General features: G+C 45.0%; 2 long non-coding RNA genes across 2 annotated transcripts in view; both read right to left on the bottom strand.

Moving 5' to 3' along the window:
- Positions 1-16,714, bottom strand: part of LOC140690615 (uncharacterized) — a 38,858-nt gene extending 22,144 nt beyond the window's left edge. The window contains exon 1 of the long non-coding RNA XR_012065905.1: positions 16,642-16,714. This is a non-coding gene — a long non-coding RNA (uncharacterized lncRNA). The remainder of the gene's footprint in view (positions 1-16,641) is intronic.
- LOC140690616 (uncharacterized) lies at positions 4,385-9,499 on the bottom strand. The gene is made up of 3 exons (XR_012065906.1): positions 9,289-9,499; positions 4,837-4,948; positions 4,385-4,627 (listed from the first exon to the last, which is right to left on the bottom strand). It is a non-coding gene; the product is annotated as an uncharacterized lncRNA (long non-coding RNA).
- Positions 16,715-17,119: the final 405 nt, after the last annotated feature.

Genomic DNA, 17,119 nt, shown 5'->3' with positions numbered 1-17,119 from the left:
TGATAGAAGAACACCTGGTTCTCAATAGCCTAGCATAGCTGCAGCAGGGTTCTCATAGCTATAATGCCTCTAGGTGATTTTGGATTCAAACCTAAATGTATATATTTGGTTTGGTTTCTCTTGTATTTCCCTAGAGAGGGATGTTACCCCTTGAAATGCCAACATTGGCCAGTAGGTTTCATTGGGAGTAAAGGGCACTACATGCACAAGTGAATCCAAGGTTGGGGGTTATTTCATGTTTCCAATAGGTATTTCATGGTTCCTGTTTGTTTCGGAGGCTTCAACAGTAAAGAGCTGACATGAGTCCTTTAACAGTTTGGACTGCTAGTTTGCATTCTATCTGTCTATGTTTTCCTTAGAGCTGACAAAATGTTACAAAAATTGACATGTCTGGCTTCTAGGTCGATTTAGTATGTTTCAAAAACTAACTTCATTTTCGTATAACTCCCAAAACATGTAAATCAATTCTATTAAACTTTTTAAAGACTGCAAATGGGATATCAAAACAATGTCAAAACTGGAGTCTTCGGACAATCCCTCCCGCCACGGCTGTATAGAAACCAAGAGCTTAACAAAAATCACATTTCTGTGAAATGTATCTGGAAAGTGTTGATTCATCGATGCCCAGTTGGCAGAGAAGCAGGGCAACCTGCGCTCACTCGCTCCCATGTACACAGCAATGGAAACATCCACTCACCCAGCCCTTGGCACAGGACACTTGCCGAAGAGAGGTCTGTTATTTCCAAAGACAGGATGAGGCCTCAGAACACCTGGAGGCAGGAGACGACAAATCAAGGAATGGAAGCCAGTGCAGGGTCTGACCCCTGGTGATGGAGCAGCAAAGGTGAAACTCTGTTTAACTTGGACGCACACTCTCAAGCAGACAGGAGACATGGGATTGAAGGTGATGCGCTGAGTGTTAGAAGAGTGCACAGCAGATGCTTGGCTGACAGAACTCAAAGAAACCAGCGCAAAATATCCCCACAGTTGATTCTGAGACCAAGATCCGAGCTGCCAAATTTGAGGCAGCAGAGGCAGCGGTCAGTGAGGGATAGGGCTACGGATGATGGCACACGCTGAGTCTCAGGGATCTGGAGTGCGTTGTGGGATGTGGTGGGTCCTATCAAGAGAGCAAACCGACCTGTGACCCCAATGATAAAGCAACCACACTGGCGAACGTGGTTGAGAGTATCGATAGGTCCCATGGCCACACCCAGTGCATCTGCAGGACCAGGGACCAATTTGGCATGTTGCCAATAGGGCACGTGTGGGGCTGAATCAGAGATATCATGCATCTGGTCTGAGGGATCCAGGGGGCCTTGGGTTTGAAATCAGAATGTAAAGCCTTAGGATCTGCTACTTTCATAACCTGGGCTGGGATTATGGATTGTTTTGAGGCACAGGATGTGCAACATCTCTGTGGTTGCCTTCGTGCACCCGTGTCACAAGGATGAGAGGACAAAGAAGAGTGGTCCTAGTCCACAGCGTGAGAAGTGGGAGCATATCCTTCAGCATTATCTCCCAAAAGCGGATGCTACATTTTGGATGGCACCGACACGTTACGGCACCGAGGACACCAAGGTCGGTCTGCGGGATCATTCCAGCAGGCCCTGATGTGTGACATCCATAGATATGCTTCCACTGCTGTTTCTGTAGACACAGAAGTTTTGGGAAGATCTGGTTTCATTGGGAAATTCCCGTGGCACTACAAAGCACAAGCGCACTCTCAGTTTGCTGTTTTGGAAACACTCCAAATTGACATAGAGCAGAATGCAGAGCTGAGAAACTTTAGAAGCCTCATTTCCACAAGAGGAAGTGTCCTGTGCACTTTCACCTTTGCGAGATATGCGTAATCAAAATGAGGTTATGCTAGTCGAAATACTACGGGGTGTTCATCACAACTAAGGCAACACCAGCAATTGGAGATATGCCAGACAACACACACAGGAACAGGACATGGCATCAATGTCTAGGAGAATTTGTCCTCACAGAAATCCCATGGAATTGCATAGAGCCAACGGTCTGAAATTTTAACTTAACAAAGCCCTAGAAATTTACATTAGATACCTGATATTACCTGACCAGGAGATATGAAGAAGTACAGTAAAAAAATAGGATGTACCATTTTCAGTTCCAAAGAGATTGAAGGCCCAAAAGATAAGCTTTCAAACAACTAGACTGCAAAACGCTATCCAGAGAAAGTATTGAAAACGGAGGTGAGGGAAACAGTGAAGAAAAACAGTGTCTCAGAATCACAAAAGGCAGAATACCAGAAAAAGGGAAGAGAAAGTCGAACGAAGAGCCAAACAATATCAGAAAACTCAATGTATGTGATAATATCATGGATAAACTTCAGTCCTAAGCAGACTAGATAATGCAGAGGGACGCGTGAATGACTGTGAAGACAGGGGAACAGAAATCCCTCGGTCAGAAGCAGACATAGGAAAGCAAGTGCTAAAGAAAGGAAACATTGCTGTTGAATCCTGGGGTAAGACAAGGCATGAAAGACTAGGATTCATAAGAGTCCCAGATGGAAAAGAAAGAGATAAAGAAACAAAAAATGTCTGAAAAGTTATCTGCAGAAAAATCAGACTGAAACATGCTGAAAGCCAAGAAAGAATCATCTATGCGAATTCAGGAATTACACAGCGTCCAAAGGAGGTGGAATACCAATAGACCTAGCAGCAGCTGTTTGATTCAAATCAACAAAGTTCATGAGCATCCCAGTGACTTAAAATGCGCCTGGAGGAAAGCAACATAGTCACAAGAGAACCTCCAGAGGGGTTCCAGCTGATATCTCGGCAGCAATCGTGCAGGACAGGGAGGAGTACCAGGAAATAGACAATATCCTGAATGGCCAAATGCTGCCATCTAGGGAAGCCTATGCCACATGACCGCTGTTTCTAATAACGGCAGAGCTAGAGAATTCCACAGACCGGCAAATCTTAAAAGATTTCAGCAGTTCAAAACTTCTTCTAAAAGGAAGGTTGAGAATACTCCCCTGAATAGAAAAGCAGCAAGATGAAATGGAAAGAAGAAAACCATTATTGGAAATGCAAGATGAGAATGAGTGGCAAAGAAGAAACAAGAACAAGGCAAGGAGGACATCAAAACCCTAAAGATGGGGGAGGGAAGCAGGAAATCATAGGTGATTGGAAGCACTATCTTAAGTGAATCAGCATATATGACTCTCTGTTTGAAGCGAACGGAGAGATGCATGGCCTGACGTGTTTGCCAAACAAACGAGAAGCAGACCAACAAAGAATCCAACAAAAAAACTAGCACCAAAAGGGTACGGTTGGCTGACATATACCAAGGGAACCATGATTATTCAAAAGAAAATACTCAAGGTGATGTCAAGGATCATTCAGAACGCATCGACACAGTATCGCGGCTTGCATGTACTCAGCACACTTGTATTCGCAAATCAGAGGCATGAATTTATATTCATAAGTATTGATTCAAAAGGGCATACCGTGACCTAACCCAAATGCCGATTTGGAGTCCAGTGGATTCCTAGTCCTTGATATAGACTTGCAAGTCTTCCAACAGGATGAATGAATGCCATATTGTACCCTACGTGGAGAAGAAATGGCATAAGCCTATAACAAAGACAAGTAGCTCTGCAAAAGTGATCTAAGTGCAAAAGAGACAGACAGTAAAATGCACATTGCGGTTGGTTTCATTTCTAGGAATTTCAGCCCCCATGGAACCAATGGATCCGTGTCCTGAGAGTGCGGGTTTTTCAACAGAAATCAACAGACGGATATGTATTCCGAGTGTACGCATATTACAGGAACATATGTTTCCTTTAGTGGGTCTCTGTGTACTGTGAACTGTTAGAAAGTTTAATGACGTGTGAAACCATCAACTGAAAATGGACACGCTTCCTTCTTTTGGCACTGTGCATACAGATCTGAACAAAAGGAAAGAGGGAAGAACAAAGGCCCATGGGACTATAGTGGGAAGAATCACATTTACCTTAGGAACCTCTGGTCGGATGCAACCCCTCCCCCAACACTGACAAGATGCAGCAGCCATTGGGGATGGCCGTTACCGGTTGGATTCCAGGTGGAATGTTGGTGTGTACCACGAGGCTTGTTGTGGCTGGTGGATCCTAGGTAACCGGGCAGAGATCTGTGGGTGGATCAGTGTGATGGGGGTGCTGCCGCCCTCTGTGGAGCTTGGCTTAGGTCTTTGATCCGGGAAACTGTGTAAGTTCGAGATACTGCTGCTGCCCAAAGACCTGAGTTCACGGGTCAGTTTCCAGAACCTGAAAGGGCAGACAGTGGAAGATCTGCCTGTCATCAGCTTACTGGTGAGGGTGCGAGGTTCTTTCAGACTTGCTCAGTCCCGGTGATGTCGACTTTATGGGAGACACCAGGAGAAGCTGGCCAAAAAGCTGGCTGCACGGATTGAGGAGAGATGCGAACACATTGATGAGAGACGTTCTGCTACAATGGAGATTACTGGCCTGGACACAGCTGTAGAGGATACCAGGCTCGCAAGACATTCATGAGACATATTGAACCTCGCTGATACTGGCAGAAACATACGGAGTGCCAACGTGGACTTGAGGAAGTTCCTCGATTCTCTGCTCCAAGTACGGGTCCAAGAACCCTGACGTCTGAAAGAGAAGAGATGGCAGAGATGATCAAAACGCTCATGTTCTTGGAAGAGGTCGTGAGTATCCACACGTCCCAAGGGGCATTTCCAAGCCACTCAGACCAAAATGCGCCAAGCCCAGGTAAGCCTTTTTCCCAGGTTTGGGCCTAGCTATCAAGCACTTGCTCTTCCCTCCCCTCCACTCAGGCATCCACTTGGAAGGATCAGTACCTGAGCTGCAATGAAGCCAGTACGAGAAGAGCAAGCCCCTCCTAGGATCAGAGTTCCTCCAGCTTCACACTCTGTGAACTACAGTGAACTCCTAAAGGTCAAAGAGTCTCGACTGAAATAGATAGGAATTGAATACTTAGCTCACACAAAAAAACGATGGCCTTCCGCTAGATTCAGCAAATGCTGGGTTTATGTCTTCTCTGGGGTGAAGGGAGTGTGGTAAGTGAGGGGAATCTTTGACTGAACTTGTATATGTATTAGGCCTCAGTTTTTCAAGACAGTATAGGTACATACTATAAGTCAGATAGTGAACTGAACCGTAAAATTCGCCAATGACTTTAAAGACACAGCTTATGTGGACCATCTTTCACTTGATTCAAGCCCCCAGGGGCACTATATCATGGGGTTGTAGACTTGGTTGCGTTAAATTGCTTTACCCAACATGATCGGATGATTAAGCGTTCTCATCACTGATAGAAGAACACCTGGTTCTCAATAGCCTAGCATAGCTGCAGCAGGGTTCTCATAGCTATAATGCCTCTAGGTGATTTTGGATTCAAACCTAAATGTATATATTTGGTTTGGTTTCTCTTGTATTTCCCTAGAGAGGGATGTTACCCCTTGAAATGCCAACATTGGCCAGTAGGTTTCATTGGGAGTAAAGGGCACTACATGCACAAGTGAATCCAAGGTTGGGGGTTATTTCATGTTTCCAATAGGTATTTCATGGTTCCTGTTTGTTTCGGAGGCTTCAACAGTAAAGAGCTGACATGAGTCCTTTAACAGTTTGGACTGCTAGTTTGCATTCTATCTGTCTATGTTTTCCTTAGAGCTGACAAAATGTTACAAAAATTGACATGTCTGGCTTCTAGGTCGATTTAGTATGTTTCAAAAACTAACTTCATTTTCGTATAACTCCCAAAACATGTAAATCAATTCTATTAAACTTTTTAAAGACTGCAAATGGGATATCAAAACAATGTCAAAACTGGAGTCTTCGGACAATCCCTCCCGCCACGGCTGTATAGAAACCAAGAGCTTAACAAAAATCACATTTCTGTGAAATGTATCTGGAAAGTGTTGATTCATCGATGCCCAGTTGGCAGAGAAGCAGGGCAACCTGCGCTCACTCGCTCCCATGTACACAGCAATGGAAACATCCACTCACCCAGCCCTTGGCACAGGACACTTGCCGAAGAGAGGTCTGTTATTTCCAAAGACAGGATGAGGCCTCAGAACACCTGGAGGCAGGAGACGACAAATCAAGGAATGGAAGCCAGTGCAGGGTCTGACCCCTGGTGATGGAGCAGCAAAGGTGAAACTCTGTTTAACTTGGACGCACACTCTCAAGCAGACAGGAGACATGGGATTGAAGGTGATGCGCTGAGTGTTAGAAGAGTGCACAGCAGATGCTTGGCTGACAGAACTCAAAGAAACCAGCGCAAAATATCCCCACAGTTGATTCTGAGACCAAGATCCGAGCTGCCAAATTTGAGGCAGCAGAGGCAGCGGTCAGTGAGGGATAGGGCTACGGATGATGGCACACGCTGAGTCTCAGGGATCTGGAGTGCGTTGTGGGATGTGGTGGGTCCTATCAAGAGAGCAAACCGACCTGTGACCCCAATGATAAAGCAACCACACTGGCGAACGTGGTTGAGAGTATCGATAGGTCCCATGGCCACACCCAGTGCATCTGCAGGACCAGGGACCAATTTGGCATGTTGCCAATAGGGCACGTGTGGGGCTGAATCAGAGATATCATGCATCTGGTCTGAGGGATCCAGGGGGCCTTGGGTTTGAAATCAGAATGTAAAGCCTTAGGATCTGCTACTTTCATAACCTGGGCTGGGATTATGGATTGTTTTGAGGCACAGGATGTGCAACATCTCTGTGGTTGCCTTCGTGCACCCGTGTCACAAGGATGAGAGGACAAAGAAGAGTGGTCCTAGTCCACAGCGTGAGAAGTGGGAGCATATCCTTCAGCATTATCTCCCAAAAGCGGATGCTACATTTTGGATGGCACCGACACGTTACGGCACCGAGGACACCAAGGTCGGTCTGCGGGATCATTCCAGCAGGCCCTGATGTGTGACATCCATAGATATGCTTCCACTGCTGTTTCTGTAGACACAGAAGTTTTGGGAAGATCTGGTTTCATTGGGAAATTCCCGTGGCACTACAAAGCACAAGCGCACTCTCAGTTTGCTGTTTTGGAAACACTCCAAATTGACATAGAGCAGAATGCAGAGCTGAGAAACTTTAGAAGCCTCATTTCCACAAGAGGAAGTGTCCTGTGCACTTTCACCTTTGCGAGATATGCGTAATCAAAATGAGGTTATGCTAGTCGAAATACTACGGGGTGTTCATCACAACTAAGGCAACACCAGCAATTGGAGATATGCCAGACAACACACACAGGAACAGGACATGGCATCAATGTCTAGGAGAATTTGTCCTCACAGAAATCCCATGGAATTGCATAGAGCCAACGGTCTGAAATTTTAACTTAACAAAGCCCTAGAAATTTACATTAGATACCTGATATTACCTGACCAGGAGATATGAAGAAGTACAGTAAAAAAATAGGATGTACCATTTTCAGTTCCAAAGAGATTGAAGGCCCAAAAGATAAGCTTTCAAACAACTAGACTGCAAAACGCTATCCAGAGAAAGTATTGAAAACGGAGGTGAGGGAAACAGTGAAGAAAAACAGTGTCTCAGAATCACAAAAGGCAGAATACCAGAAAAAGGGAAGAGAAAGTCGAACGAAGAGCCAAACAATATCAGAAAACTCAATGTATGTGATAATATCATGGATAAACTTCAGTCCTAAGCAGACTAGATAATGCAGAGGGACGCGTGAATGACTGTGAAGACAGGGGAACAGAAATCCCTCGGTCAGAAGCAGACATAGGAAAGCAAGTGCTAAAGAAAGGAAACATTGCTGTTGAATCCTGGGGTAAGACAAGGCATGAAAGACTAGGATTCATAAGAGTCCCAGATGGAAAAGAAAGAGATAAAGAAACAAAAAATGTCTGAAAAGTTATCTGCAGAAAAATCAGACTGAAACATGCTGAAAGCCAAGAAAGAATCATCTATGCGAATTCAGGAATTACACAGCGTCCAAAGGAGGTGGAATACCAATAGACCTAGCAGCAGCTGTTTGATTCAAATCAACAAAGTTCATGAGCATCCCAGTGACTTAAAATGCGCCTGGAGGAAAGCAACATAGTCACAAGAGAACCTCCAGAGGGGTTCCAGCTGATATCTCGGCAGCAATCGTGCAGGACAGGGAGGAGTACCAGGAAATAGACAATATCCTGAATGGCCAAATGCTGCCATCTAGGGAAGCCTATGCCACATGACCGCTGTTTCTAATAACGGCAGAGCTAGAGAATTCCACAGACCGGCAAATCTTAAAAGATTTCAGCAGTTCAAAACTTCTTCTAAAAGGAAGGTTGAGAATACTCCCCTGAATAGAAAAGCAGCAAGATGAAATGGAAAGAAGAAAACCATTATTGGAAATGCAAGATGAGAATGAGTGGCAAAGAAGAAACAAGAACAAGGCAAGGAGGACATCAAAACCCTAAAGATGGGGGAGGGAAGCAGGAAATCATAGGTGATTGGAAGCACTATCTTAAGTGAATCAGCATATATGACTCTCTGTTTGAAGCGAACGGAGAGATGCATGGCCTGACGTGTTTGCCAAACAAACGAGAAGCAGACCAACAAAGAATCCAACAAAAAAACTAGCACCAAAAGGGTACGGTTGGCTGACATATACCAAGGGAACCATGATTATTCAAAAGAAAATACTCAAGGTGATGTCAAGGATCATTCAGAACGCATCGACACAGTATCGCGGCTTGCATGTACTCAGCACACTTGTATTCGCAAATCAGAGGCATGAATTTATATTCATAAGTATTGATTCAAAAGGGCATACCGTGACCTAACCCAAATGCCGATTTGGAGTCCAGTGGATTCCTAGTTCTTGATATAGACTTGCAAGTCTTCCAACAGGATGAATGAATGCCATATTGTACCCTACGTGGAGAAGAAATGGCATAAGCCTATAACAAAGACAAGTAGCTCTGCAAAAGTGATCTAAGTGCAAAAGAGACAGACAGTAAAATGCACATTGCGGTTGGTTTCATTTCTAGGAATTTCAGCCCCCATGGAACCAATGGATCCGTGTCCTGAGAGTGCGGGTTTTTCAACAGAAATCAACAGACGGATATGTATTCCGAGTGTACGCATATTACAGGAACATATGTTTCCTTTAGTGGGTCTCTGTGTACTGTGAACTGTTAGAAAGTTTAATGACGTGTGAAACCATCAACTGAAAATGGACACGCTTCCTTCTTTTGGCACTGTGCATACAGATCTGAACAAAAGGAAAGAGGGAAGAACAAAGGCCCATGGGACTATAGTGGGAAGAATCACATTTACCTTAGGAACCTCTGGTCGGATGCAACCCCTCCCCCAACACTGACAAGATGCAGCAGCCATTGGGGATGGCCGTTACCGGTTGGATTCCAGGTGGAATGTTGGTGTGTACCACGAGGCTTGTTGTGGCTGGTGGATCCTAGGTAACCGGGCAGAGATCTGTGGGTGGATCAGTGTGATGGGGGTGCTGCCGCCCTCTGTGGGGCTTGGCTTAGGTCTTTGATCCGGGAAACTGTGTAAGTTCGAGATACTGCTGCTGCCCAAAGACCTGAGTTCACGGGTCAGTTTCCAGAACCTGAAAGGGCAGACAGTGGAAGATCTGCCTGTCATCAGCTTACTGGTGAGGGTGCGAGGTTCTTTCAGACTTGCTCAGTCCCGGTGATGTCGACTTTATGGGAGACACCAGGAGAAGCTGGCCAAAAAGCTGGCTGCACGGATTGAGGAGAGATGCGAACACATTGATGAGAGACGTTCTGCTACAATGGAGATTACTGGCCTGGACACAGCTGTAGAGGATACCAGGCTCGCAAGACATTCATGAGACATATTGAACCTCGCTGATACTGGCAGAAACATACGGAGTGCCAACGTGGACTTGAGGAAGTTCCTCGATTCTCTGCTCCAAGTACGGGTCCAAGAACCCTGACGTCTGAAAGAGAAGAGATGGCAGAGATGATCAAAACGCTCATGTTCTTGGAAGAGGTCGTGAGTATCCACACGTCCCAAGGGGCATTTCCAAGCCACTCAGACCAAAATGCACCAAGCCCAGGTAAGCCTTTTTCCCAGGTTTGGGCCTAGCTATCAAGCACTTGCTCTTCCCTCCCCTCCACTCAGGCATCCACTTGGAAGGATCAGTACCTGAGCTGCAATGAAGCCAGTACGAGAAGAGCAAGCCCCTCCTAGGATCAGAGTTCCTCCAGCTTCACACTCTGTGAACTACAGTGAACTCCTAAAGGTCAAAGAGTCTCGACTGAAATAGATAGGAATTGAATACTTAGCTCACACAAAAAAACGATGGCCTTCCGCTAGATTCAGCAAATGCTGGGTTTATGTCTTCTCTGGGGTGAAGGGAGTGTGGTAAGTGAGGGGAATCTTTGACTGAACTTGTATATGTATTAGGCCTCAGTTTTTCAAGACAGTATAGGTACATACTATAAGTCAGATAGTGAACTGAACCGTAAAATTCGCCAATGACTTTAAAGACACAGCTTATGTGGACCATCTTTCACTTGATTCAAGCCCCCAGGGGCACTATATCATGGGGTTGTAGACTTGGTTGCGTTAAATTGCTTTACCCAACATGATCGGATGATTAAGCGTTCTCATCACTGATAGAAGAACACCTGGTTCTCAATAGCCTAGCATAGCTGCAGCAGGGTTCTCATAGCTATAATGCCTCTAGGTGATTTTGGATTCAAACCTAAATGTATATATTTGGTTTGTTTTCTCTTGTATTTCCCTAGAGAGGGATGTTACCCCTTGAAATGCCAACATTGGCCAGTAGGTTTCATTGGGAGTAAAGGGCACTACATGCACAAGTGAATCCAAGGTTGGGGGTTATTTCATGTTTCCAATAGGTATTTCATGGTTCCTGTTTGTTTCGGAGGCTTCAACAGTAAAGAGCTGACATGAGTCCTTTAACAGTTTGGACTGCTAGTTTGCATTCTATCTGTCTATGTTTTCCTTAGAGCTGACAAAATGTTACAAAAATTGACAAGTCTGGCTTCTAGGTCGATTTAGTATGTTTCAAAAACTCACTTCATTTTCGTATAACTCCCAAAACATGTAAATCAATTCTATTAAACTTTTCAAAGATTTCAAATGAGATATCAACACAATGTCAAAATCGTAGTCTTCGGACAATCCCTCCCACCACAGCTGTATAGAAACCAAGAGCTAAACAAAAATCACATTTCGGTGAAATGTATCTGGAAAGTGATGATTCATCGATGCCCAGTTGGCAGAGGATCAGGGCAAACTGGGCTCACTCGCTCCCATGTACACAGCAATGGAAACATACACACACCCAGCCCTTGGCACAGGACACTTGCCGAAGAGAGGTCTGTTACTTCCAAAGACAGGATGAGGCCTCAGAACACCTGGAAGCAGGAGAAGGCAAATCAGGGAATGGAAGCCAGTGCAGGGTCTGACCCCTGGTGATGGAGCAGCAAAGGTGAAACTCTGTTTAACTTGGACGCACACTCTCAAGCAGACAGGAGACATGGGATTGAAGGTGATTCGCTGAGTGTTAGAAGAGTGCACAGCAGATGCTTGGCTGACAGATCTCAAAGAAACCAGCGCAAAATATCCCCAAAGTTGATTCTGAGACCAAGATCCGAGCTGCCAAATTTGAGACAGCAGAAGCAGCGGTCAGTGAGGGATAGGGCTACGGATGATGGCACACGCTGAGTCTCAGGGATCTGGAGTGCGTTGTGGGATGAGGTGGGTCCTATCAAGGGAGCAAACCGACCTGTGACCCCAGTCATAAAACAGCCATACTGGCGAATGCGGTTGAGATTATCGACATGTCCCATGGCCACACCCAGTGCATCTGCAGGACCAGGGACCAATTTGGCATGTTGCCAATAGAGCACGTGTGGGGCTGAATCAGAGATATCATGCATCTGGTCTGAGGGATCCAGGGGACCTTGGGTTTGATATCAGAATGTAAAGCCTTAGGATCTGCTACTTTCATAACCTGGGCTGGGATTATGGATTGTTTTGAGGCACAGGATGCGCAGCATCTCTGTGGTTGCTTCGTGCACCCGTGTCACAAGGATGAGAGGACAAAGAAGAGTGGTCCTAGTCCACAGCATGAGAAGTGGGAGCATATCCTTCAGCATTATCTCCCAAAAGTTGATGCTACATTTTGGATGGCACCGGCACGTTACGGCACCGAGGACACCAAGGTCGGTCTGCAGGATCATTCCAGCAGGCCCTGATGTGTGACATCCATAGATATGCTTCCACTGCTGTTTCTGTAGACACAGAAGTTTTGGGAAGAACTGGTTTCATTGGGAAATTCCCGTGGCACTACAAAGCACAAGCGCACTCTCAGTTTGCTGTTTTGGAAACACTCCAAATTGACATAGAGCAGAATGCAGAGCTGAGAAACTTTAGAAGCCTCATTTCCACAAGAGGAAGTGTCCTGTGCACTTTCACCTTTGCGAGATATGTGTAATCAAAATGAGGTTATGCTAATCGAAATACTACGGGGTGTTCATCACAACTAATGCAACACCAGCAATTGGAGATATACCAGACAACACACACTGGAACAGGACTTTGCATCAATGTCTAGGAGAATTTGTCCTCACAGAAATCCCATGGAATTGCGTAGAGCCAACGGTCTGAAATTTTAAGTTAACAACGCCCTAGAAATTTACATTAGATACCTGATATTACCTGACCAGGAGATATGAAGAAGTACAGTAAAAAAATAGGATGTACCATTTTCAGTTCCAAAGAGATTGAAGGCCCAAAAGATAAGCTTTCAAACAACTAGACTGCAAAACGCTATCCAGAGAAAGTATTGAAAACGGAGGTTAGGGAAACAGTGAAGAAAAACAGTGTCTCAGAATCACAAAAGGCAGAATACTAGAAAAGGGGAAGAGAAAGTCAAACGATGAGCCAAATAATATCAGAAAACTCAATGTATCTGATATTATCAGGGCTAAACTTCAGTCCTAAGCAGACTAGATAATGCAGAGGGACGCGTGAATGACTGTGAAGACAGGGGAACAGAAATCCCTCGGTCAGAAGCAGACATAGGAAAGCAAGTGCAAAAGAAAGAAAACATTGCTGTTGAATCCTGGGGTAAGACAAGGCATGAAAGACTAGGATTCATAAGAGTCCCAGATGGAAAAGAAAGAGATAAAGAAACAAAAAATGTCTGAAAAGTTATCTGCAGAAAAATCAGACTGAAACATGCTGAAAGCCAAGAAAGAATCATCTATGCGAATTCAGGAATTACACAGCGTCCAAAGGAGGTGGAATACCAATAGACCTAGCAGCAGCTGTTTGATTCAAATCAACAAAGTTCATGAGCATCCCAGTGACTTAAAATGCGCCTGGAGGAAAGCAACATAGTCACAAGAGAACCTCCAGAGGGGTTCCAGCTGATATCTCGGCAGCAATCGTGCAGGACAGGGAGGAGTACCAGGAAATAGACAATATCCTGAATGGCCAAATGCTGCCATCTAGGGAAGCCTATGCCACATGACCTCTGTTTCTAATAACGGCAGAGCTAGTGAAATCCACAGACCGACAAATCTTAAAAGAATTCATCAGTTCGAGGAAAAAGAAAATATTTCAGCAGTTCGATACTTATCCTAAAAGGCAGGATGAGAATACTCCCCTGAATAGAAAAGCAGCAAGATGAAATGGAAAGAAGAAAACCATTATTGGAAATGCAAGAGGAGAATGAGTGGCAAAGAAGAAACAAGAACAAGGCAAGGAGGACATCAAAACCCTAAAGATGGGGGAGGGAAGCAGGAAATCATAGGTAATTGGAAGCACTATCTTAAGTGAATCAGCTTATATGACTCTCTGAAGCGAAAGGAAAAATGCATTGCCTGACGTGTTTGTCAAACAAACGAGAAGCAGACCAACAAAGAATCCAACAAACAAACTAGCACCAAAAGGGTACGGTTGGCTGACATATGCCAAGGGAACCATGATTATTCAAAAGAAAATACTCAAGGTGATGTCAAGGATCATTCAGCAGGCATCAACCCAGTTTAGCAGCTTGCATGTACTCAGCACACTTGTATTCGCAAATCGGAGGCGTGAATTTATATTCATAAGTATTGATTCAAAAGATCATAGTATGACCTACCCCAAATGCCGATTTGGAGTCCAGTGGATTCCTAGTCCTTGATATAGACTTGCAAGTCTTCCAACAGAATGAATGAATGACATATTGTACCCTACGTGGAGAAGAAATGGCATAAGCCTATAACAAAGACAAGTAGCTCTGCAAAAGTGATCCAAGTGCAAAAGAGACAGACAGTAAAATGCACACTGAGGTTGGTTTCATTTCTAGGAATTTCAGCCCCCATGGAACCAATGGATTCATGTCCTGAGAGTGCGGGTTTTTCAACAGAAATCAACAGACGGATATGTATTCCGGGTGTACGCATATTACAGGAACATATGTTTCCTTTAGTGGGTCTCTGTGTACAGTGAACTGTTAGAAAGTTTAATGACGTGTGAAACCATCAACTGAAAATGGACACGCTTCCTTCTTTTGGCACTGTGCATACAGATCTGAACAAAAGGAAAGAGGGAAGAACAAAGGCCCATGGGACTATAGTGGGAAGAATCACATTTAACTTAGGAACCTCTGGTCGGATGCAGCCCCTCCCCCAACACTGACAAGATGCAGCAGCCATTGGGGATGGCCGTTACCGGTTGGATTCCAGGTGGAATGTTGGTGTGTACCACGAGGCTTGTTGTGGCTGGTGGATCCTAGGTAACCGGGCAGAGTTCTGTGGGTGGATCAGTGTGATGGGGGTGCTGCCGCCCTCTGTGGGCATTTGCTTAAGTCTTTGGTCCGGGAAACTGTGTAAGTTCAAGATACTGTTGCTGCCCAATGACCTGAGTTCACGGGTCAGTTTCCAGAAACTGAAAGTGCAGACAGTGGAAGATCTGCCTGTCTTCAGCTTATTGGTGAGGCTGCGAGGTTCTTTCAGACTTGCTCAGTCCCGGTGGAGTCGACTTTATGGGAGACACCAAGAGAAGCTGGCCGAAAAGCTGGCTGCACGGATTGAGGAGAGATGCGAATACATTGATGAGAGACGTTCTGCTACAATGGAGAATACTGGCCTGGACACAGCTGTAGAGGATACCAGGCTCAAAAGACATTCATGAGACATATTGAACCTCGCTGATACTGGCAGAAACATACGGAGTGCCAACGTGGACTTGAGGAAGTTCCTCGATTCTCTGCTCCAAGTACGGGTCCAAGATCCCTGACGTCTGAAAGAGAAGAGATGGCAGAGATGATCAAAACGCTCATGTTCTTGGAAGAGGTCGTGAGTATCCACACGTCCCAAGGGGAATTTCCAAGCCACTCAGACCAAAATGCACCAAGCCCAGGTAAGCCTTTTTCCCAGGTTTGGGCCTAGCTATCAAGCACATGCTCTTCCCTCCCCTCCACTCAGGCATCCATTTGGAAGGATCAGTACCTGAGCTGCAATGAAGCCAGTAGGAGAAGAGCAAGCCCCTCTTAGGATCAGAGTTCCTCCAGCTTCACACTCTGTGAACAACAGTGAACTCCTAAAGGTCAAAGAGTCTCGACTGAAATAGATAGGAATTGAATACTTAGCTCACACAAAGAAACGATGGCCTTCTGCTAGATTCAGAAAATGCTGGGTTTATGTCTTCTCTGGGGTGAAGGAAGTGTGGTAAGTGAGGGGAATCTTTGACTGAACTTGTATATGTATTAGGCCTCAGTTTTTCAAGACAGTATAGGTAAATAGTATAAGTCAGATAGTGAACTGAACCATAAAAGTCGCCAATGACATTAAATACACAGCTTATGTGGACCATCTTTCACTTGATTCAAGCCCCCGTGGGCACGATATCATGGGGTTGTATACTTGGTTGCATTAAATTGCTTTACCCAACATGATCGGATGATTAAGCGTTCTCATCACTGATAGAAGAACACCTGGTTCTCAATAGCCTAGCATAGCTGCAGCAGGGTTCTCATATCTATAATGCCTCTAGGTGATTTTGGATTCAATCCTAAATGTATATATTTGGTTTGTTTTCTCTTGTGTTTTCCTAGAGAGGGATGTTACCCCTTGAAATGCCAACATTGGCCAGTAGGTGTCATTGGGAGTAAAGTGCACCACATGCACAAGTGAATCCAAGGTTGTGGGTTATTTCATGTTTCCAATAGGTATTTTATGGTTCCTGTTTGTTTCGGAGGCTTCAACAGTAAAGAGCTGACATGAGCCCTTTAACAGTTTGGACTGCTAGTTTGCATTCTATCTGTCTATGTTTTCTTTAGAGCTGACAAAATGTTACAAAAATTGACATGTCTGGCTTCTAGGTCGATTTAGTATGTTTCAAAAACTCACTTCATTTTCGTATAACTCCCAAAACATGTAAATCAATTCTATTAAACTTTTTAAAGACTGCAAATGGGATATCAACACAATGTCAAAACTGGAGTCTTCGGACAATCCCTCCCACCACGGCTGTATAGAAACCAAGAGCTAAACAATAATCACATTTCTGTGAAATGTATCTGGAAAGTGTTGATTCATCGATGCCCATTTGGCAGAGAAACAGGGCAACCTGCGCTCACTCGCTCCCATGTACACAGCAATGGAAACTTCCACTCACCCAGCCCTTGGCACAGGACACTTGCCGAAGAGAGGTCTGTTATTTCCAAAGACAGAATGAGGCCTCAGAACACCTGGAGGCAGGAGACGGCAAATCAAGGAATGGAAGCCAGTGCAGGATCTGACCGCTGGTAATGGAGCAGCAAAGGTGAAACTCTGTTTAACTTGGACGCACACTCTCAAGCAGACAGGAGACATGGGATTGAAGGTGTTGCGCTGAGTGTTGGAAGAGTGCACAGCAGATGCTTGGCTGACAGAACTCAAAGAAACCAGCGCAAAATATCCCCACATTTGATTCTGAGACCAAGATCCGAGCTGCCAAATTTGAGGCAGCAGAGGCAGCGTTCAGTGAGGGATAGGGCTACGGATGATGGCACAGTCTGAGTCTCAGGGATCTGGAGTGTTTTGTGGGATGTGTTGTGTCCTATCAACAGAGCAAACCGACCTGTGGCCCCTATGAGAATGCAACTACCCTGGCA

Source organism: Vicugna pacos, chromosome 31 (genome assembly GCF_048564905.1).
Source record: "Vicugna pacos chromosome 31, VicPac4, whole genome shotgun sequence".
Classification (NCBI taxonomy): domain Eukaryota; kingdom Metazoa; phylum Chordata; class Mammalia; order Artiodactyla; family Camelidae; genus Vicugna; species Vicugna pacos.
This window is presented reverse-complemented; position numbering and strand designations above follow the sequence as displayed.